Source organism: Macaca nemestrina, chromosome 15 (genome assembly GCF_043159975.1).
Source record: "Macaca nemestrina isolate mMacNem1 chromosome 15, mMacNem.hap1, whole genome shotgun sequence".
Classification (NCBI taxonomy): Eukaryota; Metazoa; Chordata; class Mammalia; order Primates; family Cercopithecidae; genus Macaca; species Macaca nemestrina.
This window is the reverse complement of record NC_092139.1, coordinates 19,664,247-19,686,203: the sequence shown is the minus strand read 5'-3', so window position 1 is coordinate 19,686,203 and position 21,957 is coordinate 19,664,247. Positions and strand designations below refer to the sequence as shown.

The 21,957-nt window shown below is 40.5% G+C and overlaps 1 long non-coding RNA gene across 1 annotated transcript; it reads right to left on the bottom strand.

Annotated features, from left to right (window-relative positions):
- Positions 1–11,136: 11,136 nt before the first annotated feature.
- LOC105496427 (uncharacterized) lies at positions 11,137–12,860 on the bottom strand. Its single transcript, XR_011614318.1, has 3 exons — positions 12,212–12,860; positions 11,915–12,073; positions 11,137–11,298 (listed from the first exon to the last, which is right to left on the bottom strand). It is a non-coding gene; the product is annotated as an uncharacterized lncRNA (long non-coding RNA).
- Positions 12,861–21,957: the final 9,097 nt, after the last annotated feature.

The window sequence follows — 21,957 nt, the reverse complement described above, 5'->3', positions numbered from 1 at the left end:
GAAGTGAGCCAACTCCTTATTAGATGGTGAATCTTTGGTTATAATCTCACCAGTTGTATCCTTGAGCTCAGATCACTTGGATACCAGGGGTGGAGTCTGGGAAGTTAATAAACAAATACTAGAATGTTGGAATATATTGGCTATTGTCTCCTCCAGCTTTTTATTATGAACTTTTTAAACATACAGAAAAATTGAAATATCAGAACAATGATAACTTGTATACCTACAACTGGACTTAACAATTATTAATATTTTGGGATATTTTAGAATACCTATAGCTACATTTGCTGAAATATTTGAAATGAAATCAAATACATTATGTTCCTATTTCCTAAATACATCAGCATGTGAATTCTAAGAATAAGGACTTTCTTCAATATAATCACAAAGCCATGATCCTATCTAAGATAATTAATAGTTTCTGCATGTCACCTCATAGCCAGTTCATATTCGTTTCTCCAGTTCTCCTCAAAATGTCGTTTGTAGTTGACTGTTGATGATACTTCCTTTAAAATTATTGTAAAATAAATCCTACATATAAAAGAATGTAATAAACTTTCTATGCCTTTTGAAAAAGAATAATAAACACCTATGAACCTATCAATTTAGAATAGGACATTACCATCCCTACTTCAGAGGTAACCACTATCTTGAACTTTCTGTTAATCATCCTCATGTTTTCCTTTAAAGTTTTGCTCTCTTGCTATGGCTTGCTTAATGGTGCATGTTGTTTAACTTTATGTAAACATAATTACAGCCTAAGCATTCTTTTGTGTTTTGCATGCTTTGCTCAACACCGTGTTTTTAAAAATATTGTGGTAAGAAATATATACTATAAGACGTGACCTCTTAACGTATTTTTTTTTTTTTTGAGATGGAGTCTCGCTCTGTCACCCAGGCTGGAGTGCCGTGGTGTGATCTCAGCTCACTGCAAGCTCCGCCTCCCAGATTCATGCCATTCTCCTGCCTCAGCCTCCTGAGTAGCTGGGACTACAGGCACTCACCACCACGCCTGGCTAATTTTTTGTATTGTTAGTAGAGACGGGGTTTCACTGTGTTAGCCAGGATGGTCTCGATCTCCTGACCTCATAATGTGCCCGCCTCAGCCTCCCAAAGTGCTGGGATTACAGGTGTGAGCCACCATGCCCGGCCCCAAAATATTTTTAAGTGAATACTACAGTGTTGTTAATTATGGGCACAGTGTCATACAGTAGGTCTCTAGAAGTTTTCTGTCTTGCATGACTGAAACCCACTGAATAGCAACTCCCCATTTTCCCTCCTCCAGACCCTTGGAACCACCATTCTGTTTTCTGCTTCTATAAGTGACTACTTTAGACACTTCATAAAAGTGGAATCATGCAGTATTTGTCCTTTTGTAATTAGCTTATTTTGCTTAGCATAATGTCCTTAAGGTTCACCCATGTTGCAGCATGCGACAGAATTTTCTTCTTTTTTATGGCTGAATAATATTCGATGGTATGCATATATATGTGTGTGTGTGTGTGTGTGTGTGTGTGTGTGTGTGTGTATAAAATCTTTTTTCCTTCCCCCATTTGTCTGTCAATGGGTCAATGCACATTTAGGTTTCCGTTTCTTAGCTATTGTGAATATTGCAGCAATGAACTTGCAGGTGCGAATATCTCTTTGGGATCCTGATTCAAATTCTTTTGGATAATAACCCAGAAGTGGGATTGCTGAATCATGTAGTAGTTCTATTTTTAATTTTTTGAAGAACTTCCATACTGTTTTCCTTAGTGGCTATACTCCTTTAAATCTCACTGCCAGTGCAAGAGTTCCAATTTCTCCACATTCTCACTGGTACTTGTTTTCTTTTTCTTTTCTTTTTAAAATAATGGCCATCCTAACAGGTATGAGGTGATCTTATGGTTTTGATTTGCGTTTTCCTGATTATTAGACATGTTGAGCATGTTTTCACATACCTGTTGGCCATTTGTATATCTTCTTTGGAGAAATGTCTGTTTAAGTCTTATTCACCTTTAATTGGGTCTTTATATATATGTGTGTGTGTATGTGTGTGTGTATATATATATATGCATATGCACACACATATATATAAGGAAAAAGAAAAGAAATATGTATTAGAATTGAAGAAGAGAAAAGCCATTGTTTGCAAATAATACAATAGTCCAATAGAAACACAAAAGAAACTACAGATATATCATCATGACAGTTAGACAATTTTTTCAAGATTAACTGACACAAAATCAATATATGAAAGTCAACTGCATTTCTATACACTAGAAATATTGGTTAGAAAAATGTAATACTTGAAAAGCAGTAACATGTAAAATATCTAGTAATAAAGGCAACCTGTGAGATGGGAAAAATATTTGCAAACTACATACCAGATAAGGGGTTAATTTTCAAAATATATAAAGAACTGCAACTCAATAGCAAAAATAAGTTTACGCACATACATATATACATAGCAAAAATATGTTTATATATTTATATATATAAATACATTTAGGCTTACATTTAGGCTTACATTTAGGCTACATTTGTCTAGGAAGCGAGCCCCATAAGGAACTTCTCATAGTCTTTTTATAAGAAGGTAAAATTGCAGGGGACAATGTTCCTGTTTTGCAGTAGTAAATTACCTTCTCAAAAGGTGGTTATTTTGTCCACAGGGGACTTTGGCAATGTCTGGAGACATATTTGGTTGTCACAACTGGGGCAGATGTGCTTCTGGCATCCAGTGTCTAGAGACTGAGGTTGCTGCTAAATATCTAACAATGCACTGGACAGTTTTTCACAACGAACAGTGATCTGTCTCCAAGTGCCAGTAGTATTGATGTTGAGAAACGCTGCTGTCCTGCCTCACTGACTCATAGCTGTGCATGGCCTCAGAACACCTCAATGTAGGCTGAAGCGAGTAATGATGGGAGTGTCTGCTGGGAGTATCCCATGCTTAGGAGTGCTGATCCTTGGCTCACTGGTTTCACCCAATAAAGGCATTCCTTAGCTCATGCCATGTGACTTTGTGGAATTCATCCCATGTTCTGCTGAATCAGGCAAATAAAGTTCTCTTTTAATTCTAGTTAGCTAAGACTTTTTCTCATGAAAGGATGTTGAATTTTTATCAAATGCCTTTTTCCTCATCAATTGAGATATATCTATGGATTTTCTTTTCAACCTGTTATTTTGTGAATTACATTAACCGGATGTCACGTTCATTGTCTTTTTGGGGCATCATTTATTTATATGCTTCAAGAAAGTGGAAAGCCTTGAACCAAAATGGCCTAGCCTAAAACAGACAGAGAATATAAGGAAAGATATATTTCTAGTAAACATGGAATATACATTCCTGAAAATCGTTAGGTTACAGAGTTTTGCTTGCTACAAATAATAGGGCTTCTAGAAAAAATAGAGTTGAAGTAGAACATTCAAAACTTGTGCAGTCTCATAAGTAATACATCAGACAAACAGAACCCACACCCAATAAAAACATGGCCACAGTTTTAAACATCTTCAGTTCCTAATAAAGAAATTCTGTAGTAAATATAGCACTTTACTTTGACAAAAGATGGGGAGTTTGCTTGGTAAGTGGGTATGGTGAAATACTGTGGCTTTTGGGGTATGCACAAAAGGCGGAATGAAGGACATTATCATTCTTGGGACTAAATGTTGTTATACGGGAAGTCATTGTCTTCTATCTCTTACTTCTGTACTGGCTTAAAATAGCAATCTGCTGTATTGATTTGTCAGTTCCTCCCTTTTGTAAGGAAGCTGTATAACCTTGGATGAAACTGGATAACTGCAAATTTCTATCCTGATGCTCTTGACATTAAAATCTTGATCTTTGGCTGGGCATGGTGGCTCATGCCTGTAGTCCCAGCACTTTGGGAGACCGAGGCGGGCGGATCACTTGAGGTCAGGAGTTCAAGACCAGTTGGCCAACATGGCGAAACGCTGTCTCCACTGAAAATACAAAAATTAGCTGGGTGTGGTAGTACACGCCTGTAATCCCAGCTACTTGGGAGGCTGAGGCATGAGAATCACTTGAACCCGGAAGGTAGAGGTTGCAGCGAGCTGAGATCATGCCACTGCACTCCAGCCTGGGCAACAGAGTGAGACTTTGTCTCAAACAAACAAAAAGCAAAAAACAAAAAACAAAACAAACAAACAAACAAAACTTGACCTTTAATCCACCACAATTGTTTATCAGTCTCACTTGAAGCTGATAGTAACTGATGTGTTAGGCTCACTAGCGGTCTCATCTCTGATGGAGTGCAACATTTAGCTTATTGCTGTGGCAAATAGCATAAGCTCTCATTTATTTGAAAATATTTTATTATTTCAAACTTGTCAATATTTAAGGCATGTCTTTTATTTATTTATTTTAAAATTTTTATTCATTCATTTTTTTGAGACAGAGTCTCCCTTTGTCGCCCAGGCTGGAGTGCAGTGGTGGAATCTCCACTCATTGCAACCTCCACTTCCTGGATTCAAGAGATTCTCCTGCCTCAGCCTCCCAAGTAGCTGGGACTGCAAGCTGGCTAATTTTTGAATTTTTCGTAAAGATGGAGTTTCACCATCTTGGCCAGGCTGCTCTCAAACTCCTAATCTCAAGTGATCCACGCCCATTAGCCTCCCAAAGTGCTGGGAATACAGGCGTGAGCCACCATGCCTGGCCTTAAGGCATTTCTTTTAAAATCATGTTTCAGATTCTTGTTTCCAGAACATTGAACACAGTATTAAATACTTCTATCAAGATAAAACTCAGGACAACAGTATATTACACACTTGGTAGGGCAATGCCTATAGGTAAACTGAGATAAGAGGGGGGAGATGAAGTGTGTGTATTTTGTGTGTCACTCCAGAGATATCGTGTTCAATATTTTTGCATTTGATTGATATTATATGACAGGACAAGGCACAGTCACCTTATGAAAAACTGTATTAACCCGATTTTACATGTTAGTGATTTAATTCCTTATTTATCTACCATGTATGAACATATTCTGCTTGTTAAAGCACTTGCTTCAACAGGAGAGACTCATGTGTGTGTGTGTGTGTGTGTGTGTGTGTGTGTGTGTGTGTGCGAGTGTACCTTTCGGTTAATGGGAGGTGACATCACAGTAATCTTTGCCCTGACAGTGTGCCTGACTGATTAGTATAAGCTGAATTAATGCCCTTGTTAGAGATTGTGGGATCCCAAAATATTTAATGCCTAAAAATCAGGTAACCTGATCATCCGAACCCCTTCTCCACCTTCCACTGAGCCAGACAAAGGTGCAAACGCTTCCTTAAAGGAAGATCAACCAGGAAAAAGTTATGCCTATTCTTTAGCTACTTTTCCCCTAGTTTTAAAGATATGAAATTCTATTTAAAGTATTATCACAATAATATATGTACACAGTATAAAATATAAAGTGTAAAACCAGGTTTACAATGGGAATCTCCTACATTGCTCCTATTTACCTTTTTTCCTGATACCCAGAGGTCCTGATACAAGAGGTAACCAGTTTTAGCTCTTCTAGCTGTTTCTAATATCTATCTCCATGTTTCTAAACAACATTCTTATGTATTATTAATGTTCTTAAATTTGTATTCTAAATTATGTATTATGTGATATTCTTAAATTTCTGAAAATTTAAATTTAGATTAAAAATTATTTTATTGTGCTAAGAACAGTTAGCATGAGATCTACCCTTGGAACACATTTTTAAGTGTGTAGTACCATATTAACTCTAGGCACTATGTTGTACAGCAGATCTCTAGAACCTTTTCATCTTGCAAAAGCGAAACTACTCATTGAATAGCAACTCCCCATTTCCCCTTTCCTGAAACCCTTGGAAACCACCATCATACTTTTTGCTTAAATGAGTTTGACCACTTTAGACAACTCACATAAGATACCTTATAATAGTGGAACCATGAAATTGTTTTCAAATATACTTATGGGTTATTTGTATGTATTCTATTGAAAATATCTATTCAGATTCTTTGTTCACTCTTTAATTGGGTTATATTTTTTCTATTTAGTTGTTTGAGTTCCTTATATATTTTAGATATTAATCCCCTATCAGATGTACGGTTTGTAAATATTTTCTACCATTTCATAAGTTGTGTCTTCAATCTGTTGTTTCCTTTTTTTGTGCAGAAGCTTGTTAGTTTGATGTAATTTCATTTGTCTATTTTTGCTCTTATTGCATATATTTTTGGTGTCATATCCAAAATATTGCCCAGACCAATGCCGTGGACCTTTCCCACTATATTTTTTTCTAGTAGCTTTACAGTTTCAATTCTTATGTTTAAGTCTTTAGCCCACTTCGTTGATTTTTACATGTGGTATGAGATAAGAGTCCAATTTTAGTCTTCTGCATATGGAGATCCAGCTTTGCCAACATTATTACTGAAGAGACAGTCTCTTCCCCATTGGGTATTTTTGGCACCTTTATCAAAACTCAGTTGACTGTAAATGCATGGATTTATTTCTGGGATGTCTATTTTGTTCTATTGGCCTATGTGTCTATTTTTATGCCAATACCATGCTATTTTGATTACTATGGCTTTGTAGTGTATTTTGAAATCAGGTAGTGTGATGCCTCCTGACAGAAAGATTTGTCACTTTTGCTCAAGATTGCTTTTGTTAAAGCAGTCTTTAACAAAAGGTCTTTTGCGGTTCCATGTAAACCAAAGGGTCTTTTGTGGTTCCCTGTAATTTCCTAGAATTTCCCTGTAAATTCTAGGGCCTTTTATTTCTATTTCTATGAAAAATATCCTTGGAATTTTGATAGGCATTTCATTGAATCTGTAGATTACTTCAAGTAGTATGAACATTTTAACAATATAAATTCTTTAATTCATAAACATAAAGTAATATTTTTATTTACTGTGTCTTCCTTAAACTGATAACAACTTAACTTTGATCACATTAAAACTCTACCCTTTGATTCCACCCTGTCCCCCTTTTTTAAAAGATGGGGTCTTGCTACATTGCCCAGGCTGGTCTCAAAGTCCTGGGCTCAAGTGATCTTCCTGCTTCAATCTCCTGAGTAGCTGGGATTATAGGCATGAGCCTATAATGTGCCTGGCTCCCACATTAAAAAATTTAACGTTACAACTTACATCTTTTTATATTATGTACTCTTTGACAAATTATTGTAGCTTTTATTAATTCACAGTTTTGTGTTTTAGCCTTCATACTAAAAATATTTGATTTACACACCACCATTATAGTATTAGAGTATTCTGAATTTGACTATGTACTTACTTTTATTAGTGAGTTTTATACTTTCATATGTTTTCATCTTACTTATTAAAATCTTTTTCTTTCTGCTTGATGAACTTCCTTTAGCATTTTTTTTGTAATACTAGTCTCATGCCAATAAAGTCCTCCAGCTTTTGTTTGTCTGGACAAGTTGTAATTTGTCTTTCATTCCTGAAGGACAGTTACTTTTTGTCCTTCAGCACTGTGAATATATCATTTCACTTTCCTGGTCTTTAAAGTTTCTGCTGCAAAGTTCACTGTTAGCCTTATAGGAATTCCCTTATTTCAGGATCCTCTCTCTGCTTTTGATTTTTGACAGACTGATTGTAATATATCTTGGTGTAGTGTTGTTTGGTTTAAATTTTATTGAAAGCCTTTGACCTTCCTATACCTATATATTTATGTCCTTTCCCAGATTTGGAAAGTTTTCTGCTATTATTTATTTAAATAAGCTTTCTACCCCTTTATGTCTCTTCTACTTAAAATCTCATAACTCAAATATTTGCTCTTTTGATGCTGTCCTAGACTTTTCATAATCTTTCTTCACTACTCTTCATTTTTTTCTTTTTTCTCATCTGAGTGTATATTTTAAAATAACTTTTCTTTGAGTTTACAGGTTCTTTCTTCTGCTTGATCAATTCTGCTGTTGATGCTCTTTATTGAATTATAAATTTCATTCATTACATTCTTCAGCTGCAGAATGTCTGATTTTTAAAAACTGGCTTTGCTCTATTAAATTTCTCATTTTGGTCATTTACTCTTTTTCTGATTTCATGAATTATTTCTCTGTACTAGTATTATTTTTTGAAGTTTATCAAGCTTCCTAAGAATAATTAGTTTGAATCCTTTGTCAGGCAGTATTGTATTTCTCCACTTCTTTGAGGTCAGTTATTAGGAGATTACTGTGTTCTTTTGAAGGTATCACACCTCTCTAATTTTTCATGTTTCTTGTTCCCTTATGTTACTATCTGTACATTTGAAGAAGTAGGGACTCATTGCAGGCTTTTCAAAGCCCTTCCCCAGTCAGTCTGTCCAGAGATTCTGGGGAGACCATTGGGTGTGGTCTGTGGGCAGGCTTAGTCCTTGGGAAGCCTAGCCTGGTGCCTGGGTCAGCAGGTGGTTGGACCTGTTACCTGGGTGAGGTTAGGCCTGGAATCTGTATTCATAGGAGCTAGCCTGAAACCCGGGTCCCTGGGGGTTGGTTTGGTCTTGGGGTGGCCCTTGAGCCTGAGTCTGAAGGGGCTGACCAAGTACTGACATGAGCCTGAAACCCGGGTCTACTGGGCAGGCCTGTGGCCTTAGTCCAAGGGGTTGGGCCTGTGTCCTGGGTCCATGGTGTCTGACCTTGAGCCTGGGTCTTCAGGGATGGTACTGGATCCTCAGAGCATGGGGAATTGGCCTGGTATTTGGGTCTACTGGGATGGACCTGGATCCTGGGTCTGCTAGAGCAATCCTGGACCCTTTGTATTCTAGACTCTGAGAACACAGAATCTGGCCGAGTCTGGATTTGGCCTGGTGTTGTGGCAGCTGTAGTGACTGGGTCTGTGGGGGCTTGTCTGGATCCTAGCATAGCAGATGCTGGCCAGTTTCCTGGAGACATGTGTGCTGGCTTAGAGTCTGGATCTGTGGGGACCTGCCTAGAGCCTGGGTTTACTGGGGCTGACCCTGGGGAGTGGGTGTGGGGAGCTGGCCTGAAGACTATGTTCACAAGGGTTGTCCTGGGTCCTGGCCACAGGGGCTAGCCTGGAGCCTGGGTTTCTGGGGGCCGGTCCAGTGTTGTGTTCTACTGAGATAAGCTAGACCCTGGGTCTACTAGGGTTTGGGGCCATAGGAAATATCATGGTACTGACTCAGAGACAGCTAGGGACAGCACCTTTGCCTCAGAGACCACTGAAATTATTCAAACTGGCCAATCTTGAGACACTTACCCTGCCTCACCTGCTCCTTCTTTCAGGAACCACAAAAAAGGTTTGCCCACATTTCTCCCTCACTCTCTCTATCTCTTGATGGAAAAAGGTGCTTCCTATGTGCCCCCCTGCCCTACCCTTCCCATGGCAAGGTGTGACTCTCCTTTGAGATATGTGAGTATAATAAACTCTCTTTTAAATGGCAGTCATCTCCTGATATGTTGGCTTTGTTATACGTAAATAATATTAAATACCTAAATAATATTAAAACCCAGTTTTTTAAAAAGGAGCTTGAAAGGCAAAGGACTAGAAAATCAGTAGCGAGGATGTCTGTGGTAGGGCAAGAGGACCGACATGTGAGCGGACACTTACTGTGAAGATTTGTGTATTACATATTAACACCCATTGGGAAGCATCTATGATGGATTAGACACTGACAGCCAAGATGAAAAACTCAAGAAGTTGACATTAAGCAGCTTTCCTTTCTTTTCTTTCTTTTCTTTTCTTTCTCTCTCTCTTCCTTCTTTCCTTCCTTCCTCTCTTCTCTTTTCTTTTCCTTCCTTCCTTCCTTTCTTTCTTTCTTTCCTTCTTTCCTTCCTTCCTTCCTTTCTTCCTTCCTTCCTCCCTTCCTTCCTTCTCTCTCTCTCTCCCTCCCTCCCTTTCTTTCTCTCTCTCTTTCTCTCTTTCTTTCTCTCTCTCTCCCTTCCTTCCTTCCTTCCTTCCTTCCTTCATTCCTTCCTTCCTTCCTTCCTTCCTTCCTTCCTTCCTTCCTTCCTTCCTTCCTTCCTTCCCTCCCTCCCTCCCTCCCTCCCTCCCTCCCTTCTTTCTTTTCTTTTCTTTTCTTTTCTTTTCTTTTCTTTTCTTTTCTTTTCTTTCTGACAGGGTCTGGCTCTGTTGCCCAGGCTGGAGTGCAGTGGTACGGTCTCCTCTCACTGCAACCTCTGCCTTCCCGGTTCAAGAGATTCTCTCACCTCAGCCTCCCAAGTAGCTTGGATAACCAGCCTTCATCACCATACCTGGAGAAGTAACTGTGCAGCACAAGGTAGAGGACAGTTGTGAGCATGGAAATGCACTGCTCAGATCTGCTGCTGCTTCAGGGTGTGTAACTGATGGATGCCCCCAGCTACTGTCCTCTGCATCTGCCACTATGTCTGTGCAGAAGTCATGGATGCTTCCCTCAGGTTATTCCCAGTCAACAACTGAGTGTGGCCCGAACACTAAGGCAGGCCCATTCTGAGACCTGGGTCTCTTCTGATAGGTAACTTCAGTTCAAGCCTTGTCTTTAAGCCTGGCTGGCACTTTACTAATGTTGTACTTCATTCTGAGACTCTTACTCCTTCCATCTCTCCTCCCTCAGAGCAGGCAGCCCTGCATCATGGTCTCATGCTGTCCTTGCCATTTTGGCTGCCTCCCTTTGCCCCTCACAGGCATTTTCCCTGACACACACTCTTGATTGTCTAATCCTGTCTAGACATCTGCTTTTCAGAGTGAGTCCTAAACAAACCTACTCACCCATAGTTTTGGTTTGAATAGTTCAGGAAATGATTAAAAAAGAGAGAAGAAGAGCAAGAAGAAGGGAGAAAAGAGCATGCTTTTTCTTTTCCTTAATAGTTATGACTATCAAGTCAAGATTAAATTCCATTAGAAACATTAAAAACATTAAGGTATGCTTTTCAAATGAAATGACAATATTCATCATATTCTTAAAGGTTTATTCCCTGTAACTATTATGCAATTATGATAAAAATGTTAGATGTCAACTTAAAGCATGCTAGGGAATAATTGACTTTTCAACATTTGTTTATAATAGTTACAAATAAAATTTTGGAAGACTTGTCCAGACTTCTACTACCTTCGTGGTCCTTAACTAAATGTGAAATAGTAATCACATCCTTTTTTCAGATCCTAAGGGAAAAAGCCATAAAGGATGGAGAGAGAGAGAGAGAGAGAGAGAAGATTCAGCAGTCTTACAGATTTTTCTGTGGTTTTAAATATACAATGTTTTATCTCTTTGTCTTCTTGTCATATTAACAAGCATTTAACTCTAAAAGGACGTCTTGGGCCTGGGAACATCATGGGCAAATTGGAGACCAGTTATCCAAATCTGAGCCTGTAGCACCAGCATCTCCTCAGGCTTGGTTAAGGAGTTTCCATCTTGAGAGAGAAGAGAGAATCAGGGATGTAGGAAGGTGCAAAGGTTCAGGGAAGGTTCAGCCTGGCTTGTACTTTGTCAATGCCAGGGGACATGGCATTGCAGGAGACATGATTTTGTGTCCTGGGGCACTGTGGCAGAAATCCTGCTAAATACTCTCCTTCAAAGAAAACTGAGATATGCTGCCCCAGAATCAGGGACTGGGGATCAGGGACTCTAGGCAAGCCATCCTAAGGAATGATGAATTTATAATCCCTTACCTTACAATTTAAATATGAAGAGAAAAGTGCTGTGAAAGGTACCATGAAAAATTAAAATAATAACAATAAAAATTCAATAACCCTTGAGCAGCTTAGGGGTTATCTTGTCCAAATGTCCCCTTCATACAGAGAAGGGTAGTGCTCCTTATGTGAAATGGACAGTGCATATTCTGAGCAAGGATGTCTATTGAGCCACCCCCTTCACTATTCAGAGGCAGATCTGTGGGCCAACCCAATTCGAAAGCTCTGATCTCAATGATTTCCAGGGGCATGGGCAGTTCTCAACTCCTTCTAAGATGAATGCTTCTGCAGGAAGGTTTCAGGGGCAACCGAGAAGGGCAGATCTGGGGCTCCTCACCTCAATCCAAAGTCCACCAGGTCTCCATACACTGATGTTGACCATTGAAGAAGCAACACTTCTTGACCCCCAGGCAGGCTTTATCATGCCAGTGCACAGGTAAGAGGGTGAAAGGGCAGGACAGAGTAAACTCTGGGCAATATCCAGGTTTCTGTGCAGCTGGAGAAAAATGCCACAGGGTGAGTCAAGGGCAACCATAAGTCACTTCCAAGCATCAGGGCCAGCTCTTTCCATGGATTCCTCAGAGGAAATGTTCCCTAACCCCAACCACACCCAGGATTGCCATGCCTCACTCACTCAGACTCTTCAGGATTCCAGGCTGAACCACGCAGAGGCGAAAGAGGGCAGTCACAGGGAATAGAGAGAGGCTGCTCAGCTTCATGGTGCAAGAAAAGGGCGTAGGTGCACCTGGAGGCTGGACCTGTCTATGTCAGTTCTGGTGGGGCTCCACCAGCAGGCGGCGCTGTGGCTCTGGGGGCTGGAGGTCAGAGGTGCCTCAACTTGACCCGGAACCATCAGCTGTTTCCTTTCACTTCCAGGAAGAGACAATGTGAAACAATTTGTGCGGTATAATTTATGAGAGCTCTCATGGACTGCCTCTCTTCAGGGTGTTGCAGGGATACCCTGGCTCTTCCTCATTCTGACTTTATCCAGAGGATTTTGAGGCAATAGGAGGGCATTGTCTTTCCCCAGGCTTGCATCAGGTCTGACCAACTCCCCTCGTCCCAGTGTGTATCCAGAACAATTGAAACCCACCCCTCCCAGCGATGTTCACATATGGGTGCATTTGGGGTACCACATCGACGTTGAAACACACACAAAGACAAAGCAAGATACTGTGCTATCAGCAAGATAATTTATAGATTCATAGGAAATATAAATGCATTATGAACTACAGAGAAGTAAGTTTCAGTTGCATTATTAGTGTTTGCTCCTTTGACTCCTGTCTTTACGTCACCGTGACTCTGCCAAAACTTTATTTGTTGATAAAATTAAAAGTCTAACTAGGTCATTTTGGAATGTGACCCCTAGGCTAAATAACCATTCTACCTCTCTGCACTCCTGTAAAAGTGTGTGATGTACCTACTCACTTGGTGGCTTAGAACATAGCTATCAGTAATGGCGAGAAGTGGGTTTATGAGTGCACACAGGAAAATTGGTACCTGTTGTGGAAGAGAGAAATACTGAGGAAAAAGCTCTCTGAAGCAGGTGTTCTATCTATTTATCAATCAATCAATAATCATCATCGTCATTCCTTCCTCTCTTTCTAGTGCAATCTTGTGGTTACCTCCCAGCTGTGTGTCTTTTTGCTGTTTTATGACACAAAGCCGGAGAGTTAATATATCCTTGAGGTAGGACAGTAAAGGTATATTGCTGGCCTTGCCAGCTGAAGGCAAATTGCTTCTGGTGGGCCTTATGGACAGGAAGGGAGGAAAAGGCATTTGCCAAGTCAATGGCTGTACACCAGGGACCAGGAGATGTGTTAATTTACTCAAGCAATGAAACCACATCTGGTACAGCAGCTGCAATTGGAGTCACCACTTGGTTAAGCTTATGATAATCCACTGTCATTCTTTAAGATCCATCTGTCTTCTGCACAGGCCAAATGGGAGAGTTGACTGGGGACGTAGAGGGAATCACCACTCCTGCGTCTTTCGAGTCCTTGATGGTGGCGCTAATCTCTGTAATCCCTCCAGGGATGTGATATTGTTTTTGATTTACTAATTTTCTAGGTAGCTCTAATAGCTTCCATTGGCCTTTCCCACCATAATAGCCCTCACCCTACCAGTCAGGGAGCCAATGTGGGGATTCTGCCAGCTGTTAAGTATGGCTATGCCAATTATGCATTCTGGCACTGGGGAAATGACCACAGGATGAGTCCCGGGACCCACTGGACCCACTATAAGTTGGACCTCAGCTAAAACTCCATTAATTACCTGATCTCCATAAGCCCTTACTTTTGGTCCTGGAGGACCACAGTGATGTTTTGGGTCTCCTGGAATCAATGTTAGCTCAGAGCCAGCGTCCAGTAGTCCCTGAAATGTCTGATAATTTCCCTTTCCCCCGTGCATAGTTACCCTGGTAAAAGACTGAAGCTCTCCTTCGGAAAGAATGGGAGAAAGATTCACTGCATAAATTGGCAGTAGGGTAGTGGGGTCTTTCCTCAAGGGGACCTGGCCTCCCCTTCATTCAAGGGGTTCTGGGTCTGTAAACTGGTTCAAGTCTGGAAATTGATTGAGGGGCCATGATTCTCTGCTTTTATAATTCAAATTAGTCTTTTGTCCATTCAACCTAGAAGTTTTATGTTTGTATAAATTAAATAGCAATGCAGTAGGCCTCCTATCAATTTCACTTTTTAGGAACACTATGATTAATTAGCCAGTGCCAGAGCTCTACATGAGTCAGACTGATTAATGCTTTGCTTCTGCTGTCCATTATGGTAGCTACACCCACCTTGCCTTTGACAGTTGAGTGCTGCCACTTGGTTCCTGCCACCTTGGGCTTCAATTATTCCCGTTGTATTTAAATTTTGTAGTTGAGTGACTGCGGTTCCCACTGTTAAATCTGACATATAGAAAAGAGCAATTACAGGGCTCTTCAAAGATGCAGGTGCTGCCCTCACAAATCTATTTCACAAGGCATTGGTCAAGGGTGTAACTTCTGGACCCTCCCAGCTGGTATGAGTAGGTTTAAAGTGACTAATTCACTCCATCATCCCAATCTCCCTAAGCCTTTGGATCCCTTCCTCTACATTAAGCCAAGGGAGATCAGGCATTTCCAGCTCACTCACAGTGGGCCATCTTTTAATCCATATTTCAGCTAAACAAGCAAATAAACTATTAGAACCTTTTAAAACTCCCTGAGCTGCAATATTAAATGCAGAGTCCCTACTTAGTGGGCCTAAATAAATAAATTCAGCCTGATCCAACTCTGTGTTCCTTCCACCATTATCCCGCACCCCTAATATCCATGTCCATGCCTGTTCTCCAGATTTCTGCTCATATAAATGAGAAAACTCAAGCAATTCTTTTCGAGTGTAGTGCATCTCCTCATGGGTCATCTCAACCTCACCTCTAGGGGCCTGCTGGGACTTTAGTCTATTTATAGTTCTAGAAGCAAACAGGGGTATTGGGGGTGGCTCCTGAGGAGACTCAACATTATCTTGCCTGGCAACTGCCTCAGGGGAGGCCATCACTGTTGCATGATGCAGCACAGGGTTAATCTCCCCAGACAAAGGTGGAAAGGCTGATGGCAGCATGGGTCGGGGAGGTGATGTTGCCACTACTGGGGATGAGGAAGCTGTTTCTTCTGGCAAAAAAGTTCATCAGAGTTTACAAACTCAGTGTCCCCAGCTTCATCAGGGTCCTCCCACATGTCCCCATTCCAAGTTGCAGGGTCCCATTCTTTTCCAATCAATGACACCTGGTGAGGCTGTGCATGCACCTTTTGTTGCAGGTCAGCCACTCGCATGATAAGAGCTTGTGTCTGTTTTTCCACAATTTCAGCTCTTTCTCTAAAGGAGATAAGACTCTCACTCAGGGCAATCTTAACAGATTTGGTATTCAGTATCTGCTTCTGAAGCTGGGAGATAGAATCCCTGAGTTCATCATTTTCTTTCATCACTTTGTCCACTGAACTTAGGAGTAACAAATCAGCTTCATTATGTTCCTTGGTTCTCTACATATGGTCAAAGGTATTACGTATAGAGTCACTAAACTCCTTGCCTCTCACAAGCAGTCAATCAGGAGTGTCAAATGAGTTTATTTTGCATAACTCTCTAAACAGTTAATGCCAAGGACTATCAGTGCTCTCCATACTACTATTAAAACTAGAGTCCTTAGCATTTTTTGGTCTAATCATATTAAGTAGCCAACTCCAGAAACCCCAAACCAATGAAAGAACTCCATTTTTAATATTCTGTTCCTCTAGAACCACTCTTGGTACCAAAATCTGTATTAGTCAGAGTTCTGTAGAGGGACAGAACTAATAGGATATGTATATGTATATATTTTATTAATCATTAACTCATGTGACTGCAGGGTCTCACAATAGGCCATCTGCGAGCTAAGGAGAAAGGAGAGCCAGTCCAAGTCCCAAAACTGAAGAACTTGGAGTCTGATGTTCAAAGGCAGGAAGCATCCAGCATGAGAGAAAGATGTAGGCTGGGTTGCTAGGCCAGTCTAGTCTTTTCACATTTTTTCTGCCTGCTTTATATTATAGTCACACTGGCAGCTGATTAGATGGTGCCCACCCAGATTAAGGGTGGGTCTGCCTTTCCTAGCCCACTGACTCAAGTGTTAATCTCCCTTGGCAACACCCTCAAAGATACACCCAGGATCAATACTTTGCATCCTTCAATCCAATCAAGTTGACACTAGGTATTAACCATCACAGTAGTTTCATAGACATAGCATTGAATCTGTAAATTGCTTTGGGCATTATGGCCATTTTAACAATATTGATTCTTTCTATCCGTGAGTATGAAATGTTTTTCCATCTGTTTGTGTAACCTCTGATTTCTTTCAACAGTGTTTGCCGTAATTGTAGTAGACATGTTTTAGAGATGTAACCTTTCTGGTTAGTTGTATTCCTAGGTATTTTATTTTATTTTTGTGGCAATTGTGAATGGGATTGCATTCTTAGTTTGGCACTCAGGTTGGACATTGTTGGCATATAGAAATGCTATTTACTTTTGTACATTGATTTTGTATATCATACAGGAGCTAAGGCCTGCCACAGGGGCCTCACAACCTCTGCCTGGTGCCCTATACTACTGTGGCTGAGCTGGCACCCAAGTTGCAAGACAAAGTCCTCTTTCCTCGTCCCTCTCCTCTTGTCAAGCAGAAGAAAGGGGTCTCTTTCAGAGCCATGTGCTGCACTGCCTGGGGTTGAGGGAGGGTGATGCAAGCACTCCCTCAGCTGCCCAGGCTAGTGTCTCTCTAGATTGCATGCACCCCATGTCCACTGGCCTCTGAACTCGGCACAGCACTAGGATTTGTCTAGGAGTTGTAGTCCTTGTGGCCTAGACTGCCTTTCAAGTTTATTTAGTTGCCCATAGCATTTCAACCTGCAGTGGCAAGGCTTGCCAAAACTCATGTTCCAACTGCTGGAATGGGTGATTGTCCTCTGGCTAAGGGTCATCTAAATGCTCCCTCTGTGGGCATCGACTGAGTTATTTCTGGTGTTGACAGCACTGAGTTCCAATGCAGAATCCCACAATCACTGAGCTCTCCCTCTCCCAGTGCACGTATTTTCTCTCTGTGCCATGCAGCTTCTGCCGTGGGATGGGGAGGGGGTGGTGTCAGCAATTCAAGACTCTTTCATACCCTCTTCAGTGTCTCCTTCAGCGATATGAAGTTAGATCCAGGTATTGAGATTACTCACCCGATTTTCTGTTTTTTGTTTGTTTATTTGTTTTTTATGAAGGTATTCTTTTTGTGTAAGTAGTTGTTATATTTGGTGTTCCTATAGGGAGGATGATCCATGGAGGCTTCTATATGGCCACCTTGCTCTGTCTCCAACCTTCTGTTTGTTTTTGTTTTTTTAAAACATATAAACAGTTAGTGCTCACTTATAAATTTTCCCCTGATCCATGGAATGTATTCACTTAATTATCTGTTTGGGTATGTGAAACTTCCAATGTAGTTCCAGAGTCAGCTCTATGCATAAAGGTATATTCAGAGAAGAATCAGGTATCCATCTCCATTCTCTCTCTCTTTTCTACACCATTCCTGACACCCTAGGTGATCACTTTCATGGTCTCTTGGTTTTTCCTTTGTGTGTTTCTTTTTTCCTGCATTGTGTAGATAAATGAACATTTTATTCTTTTGCATTATTTATTACAAGACACTGTCACTTTATAATGTATCTGGAAATCATACCTCAGTTTGTAGCCATCTTCACCGTTCCTCTGAACAGCTGCATAATACTTTGTTGCATAGATGTACTATTAACACCATTTACTCAACAACTCTCCACTGTATAGGCGTGTTGGCTGTTTTCAATACTTTGCAGTTACAAACAATGCTGCAATTAATACATTTACTTTAATTTTCCACATTGGGGCTTGGATTGTCTTATTGGTCTGGCATTCCTACTGTAACTCTTTCAACCAGGGACAACCTAAGCTGATTGATGAATATCCTTTGTGAAAGACCTCCATATCCTCCTGTCTTGGTCTACATCCTGTGGAAAGAAAACTTATTTGAAATCATAACAGATCATTTCAATTCCTAGCTCTGTTCTTGACTCCAAAATAATTTTCTCATTTATATGAGGAGGGCAGTTTTCTAGCATATGTCAGCAGGGATTTCATTCTAAATTCAGTGGGAAGTTGTGGCTCAGGGCATCTGTTACAAGCTGGAAAGAACCTGGAGCCTGTCCTGGCCCCTAGGTACTCTGCAATCCTGGGGTCAGATACAGATGGCTGGCTAGAACAGAGTCTGAAAGTGGCTCTAGTGTGCCTGAGGTCATCAGTGATGCTCACTGCTCTACCCCTGAAATGTACCCAGAGCCTGGAGAGATGCTATCTGGGCTCCTTATCACAGAAAAGCTTTGTAGTGCCGAGGTCTCTAGGTCTCCAGTGGAAGAGGGTGGTGTCAGTTGAGTTGTGCCCAAAACCACACTTTCTGACTTCTCTACTTATAAGTCACACTGAACATTGCAGCTGCCTTTTCTGGGCAATTTCTACCATTTTTTTTAAAAAATGGAAATCTTTATTTTTGTTTCCTTTTTTTTTCATTTCTCCCCAACAAAGAAGCCAAGGTTGCCCAAATGGGGCCATCAGTATCTGTACAATCAAGAAGTAACATAGTCAGGAATGCTCAGAGGGCCCCACGAATCCTAAATCCTTTATTTTTCTGTTGTTTTTTTTTTTTCCCCAGAAGGTAATGTCAGCTTCAGAAATGGACAGAGACTGTCCAAAGTCCTGTATCAGCTTGGTAGCACAGATGCCCCAACAACAGATTTTGCTACAACAAAATCTGTGGAAGGAAAACACAAAGTTTTTCTTTCCCTGGGACCCAAGATGTACTGAAGGTAGCTATTGTAAACAATTTTCATTCTTGGCTTCTAAGTGTAATAATTTCATTCCTATTTTGGGGAAATTAACCACCATATAAGCCCTGTGCCAGAGGGTGTGCCACTCTTTATAACAGAGTGGGAAAATCTGGATGCTTGTTTTCTCTGCCTCCACTGAGAGACAACCTCATATGAGCACATGCTGGGTTAATGTCATCTGATGCACAAACTCTAAACTGGACTTGGGAGCTAGTGATAGTAGGATGTGAACATTTATTCCTGGGACAGTTATAGCAATGTCAGCTGTATTTGACTTTTCAGAAGAGAAAGGGAAATGATGATAGAGACATTGGCTGTGAGACATGTAACCGCCACCTGCTTTCAGGTGTCACCAGTGAGCTCCACTGAGGCCAGTATCTGGCTGATTTTGACTGTGATTCTGCATTCATAACCTTGCTTGCTTTTTCCTTTTCTTATAACTTGGATTTATAGGTTCCTTAATGATTTTGTGATCCATTTAATTTTAACTGAGCCACGTCTGACTTCTTTGTAATTACGAAGTGAATGACTGGGTGACTCTTGTTAGGGAATAGATGTGTGGAGAGCTCCATGAATTACTCCAAATCAATAATCACAGCTGGTGAAAGTTATTTGAAAATTTTTTTTAAGATTTTATTTTTATTGTACACATTTAAGGTATAAAACATGATATTTTGATATGCGTATACATAGTTAATTACTACAGTCAAGTCAATTAACATATTCATCATCCCACATAGATTTCTTGTTTTGGGAAGACCACATAAAATCTAGTCTCTTACCAAATTTCCAGTAGACAATACTAATAATCGAGTGACCCAGTGACTTCTGCACTGCAATAGCAGTGTGAGGAGATCTGTGGAGATACTCTTTAACCAAACAACCATCTGGGAATTGTCCTACATGCATACATTTATGTTTTTTATTTTTTATTTTTTTTTGAGACGGAGTCTTGCTCTGTCGCCCCAACTGGAGTGCAGTGGCTGGATCTCAGCTCACTGCAAGCTCCCCCTCCCGGGTTTACGCCATTCTCCTGCCTCAGCCTCCCCAGTAGCTGGGAGTACAGGCGCCCGCCACCACGCCCGGCTAGTTTTTTGTATTTTTTAGTAGAGACGGGGTTTCACCGTGTTAGCCAGGATGGTCTCGATCTCCTGACCTCGTGATCCACCCGTCTCGGCCTCTCAAAATGCTGGGATTACAGGCTTGAGCCACCGCGCCCGGCCGCATTTATTTTTAAAACTCTACTACACCTTGAAAGAACACAGAGTGTCCATGCCATTTGAGCCATAACCCACTCTGTACTTTCCGCCTCCTAGCTCAGCATGAGGGAAGCTGCACTTGGGGCATGTATAGCCAAGAACAGGGAAAATCCTTTTTCTCCCACCTCCTTGTCAAGGATTATCATGTCTCTCCAAGAAGAAAAGGCTGCAAGCATCTCTTAACTTCCCTCCCAGGTGATGTCGTAGAGGTTGTATTGCAGGTGTGTGTGACCAAGAGGTGCGAGGCTCCATTCTTCCACCCAACACCACTTGCATTGTAGAGGGTGTACCCCAGGCATTGGAGGTAAAGAATATTGTGACCCCATTCCCCCTGGCACAGCTAATTAGTAGGATAGAGTTTTCAAGTTAGGGAATGCACGCCAACAACCTCAGAGACCACTGCTTATGCCCAGAACCATGTTGGTAAAACAAGGCTGTCACCCTGAGAGAAGTGGGCCACTATTTCCAAAAAAAGCTCCACAGAAAAATCTCACTGATTTTCCAATGGTGAAAGGCAGGCTATAAGAACAGAGGGCTCCAAAATCATCCCAAAGGAACTGACTATTATCTTGGAACAGAGTGTGAGGAATGTCTAGACTAATGGTGCTCTTGAAAACAATGGGAATTTTAGTGGTAAACCATGAAAACGAGGTTGGCAGCTCCATGGCAGAAAATCTAATGATTAAGGAAACTGAACGTACCACCTGATAAAGTAGCATTTGAGAATTTCCGGAAATATATTGAGGGTAAATTGTCATGAAAAAGGGAGTTGCCCATGACACATTTTAATGCTACCAATTTTGTCATAACAATATGTCAACGTAATTAGAACATATGGTATTATTGAAGGAAATACACACACATATCAATGGGAAAAAAATAAACTTGATGCCTTCAAAAATCTAGCAAACAATAAAGGCAGAATCATACATTATCCAAGAAATATTAGATAAGACAGTAAATGATATTAAGACAGATTACCAGCAATTCAGGGGAAATACTGGATTCGTACCTTACACATTATCTCAAAGTATGTTTCAGATGGTCAAGAATTTAAATATAAGGATTGAACCATAAAAGTATTCAAAGAACACATGAGTGGAGTTTTGTAGAATGTTGATATGGGAATGACTTTCCATATCAAATTCATATTGTTAACCACATGCAAATAAAAAACTTTTGTTGGGAAAAATCTAACATATAGTAATATAAACAATTAGAAATTCAAAAATATGAGTACAATCATGTGATGGGAATAAATATATTCTATATTATATTGAAAGAACTTTTATAACACAAAAGAACACCGATGATCCAATAGAAAAATGAGTATGGACCATGTATACATGATTTATGGAAAAAGTAATGTAAGTAGATAATAGATACACGAAAATAAATACAACTTCAACCAAAATTAAATAAATGTTATTTAAAACAAACACACAAGTCATTTTTTTTTGTTCCTATGGAATGTTCTTCTTACTACTGATTTTGGGCAAATTTCATTTGCCAGTGGTCTATGTCTCAGTTATTGTGAAATGAATAGCTTGATCTCTTAAGTCTTTTCTTACTATGAGAAAGATTTCAGGGATCTAAGCTAAGGTCTCTGCCAGGTGAAGAGTGAATTTGCAATAGAGGAGCAGAAAATTTGTGCAGTGGAATCACTGTAAGTGAGGATGCCAAGGTGATGTAGAAGACGTTGATGCTGGCAGACTTGACATTTTG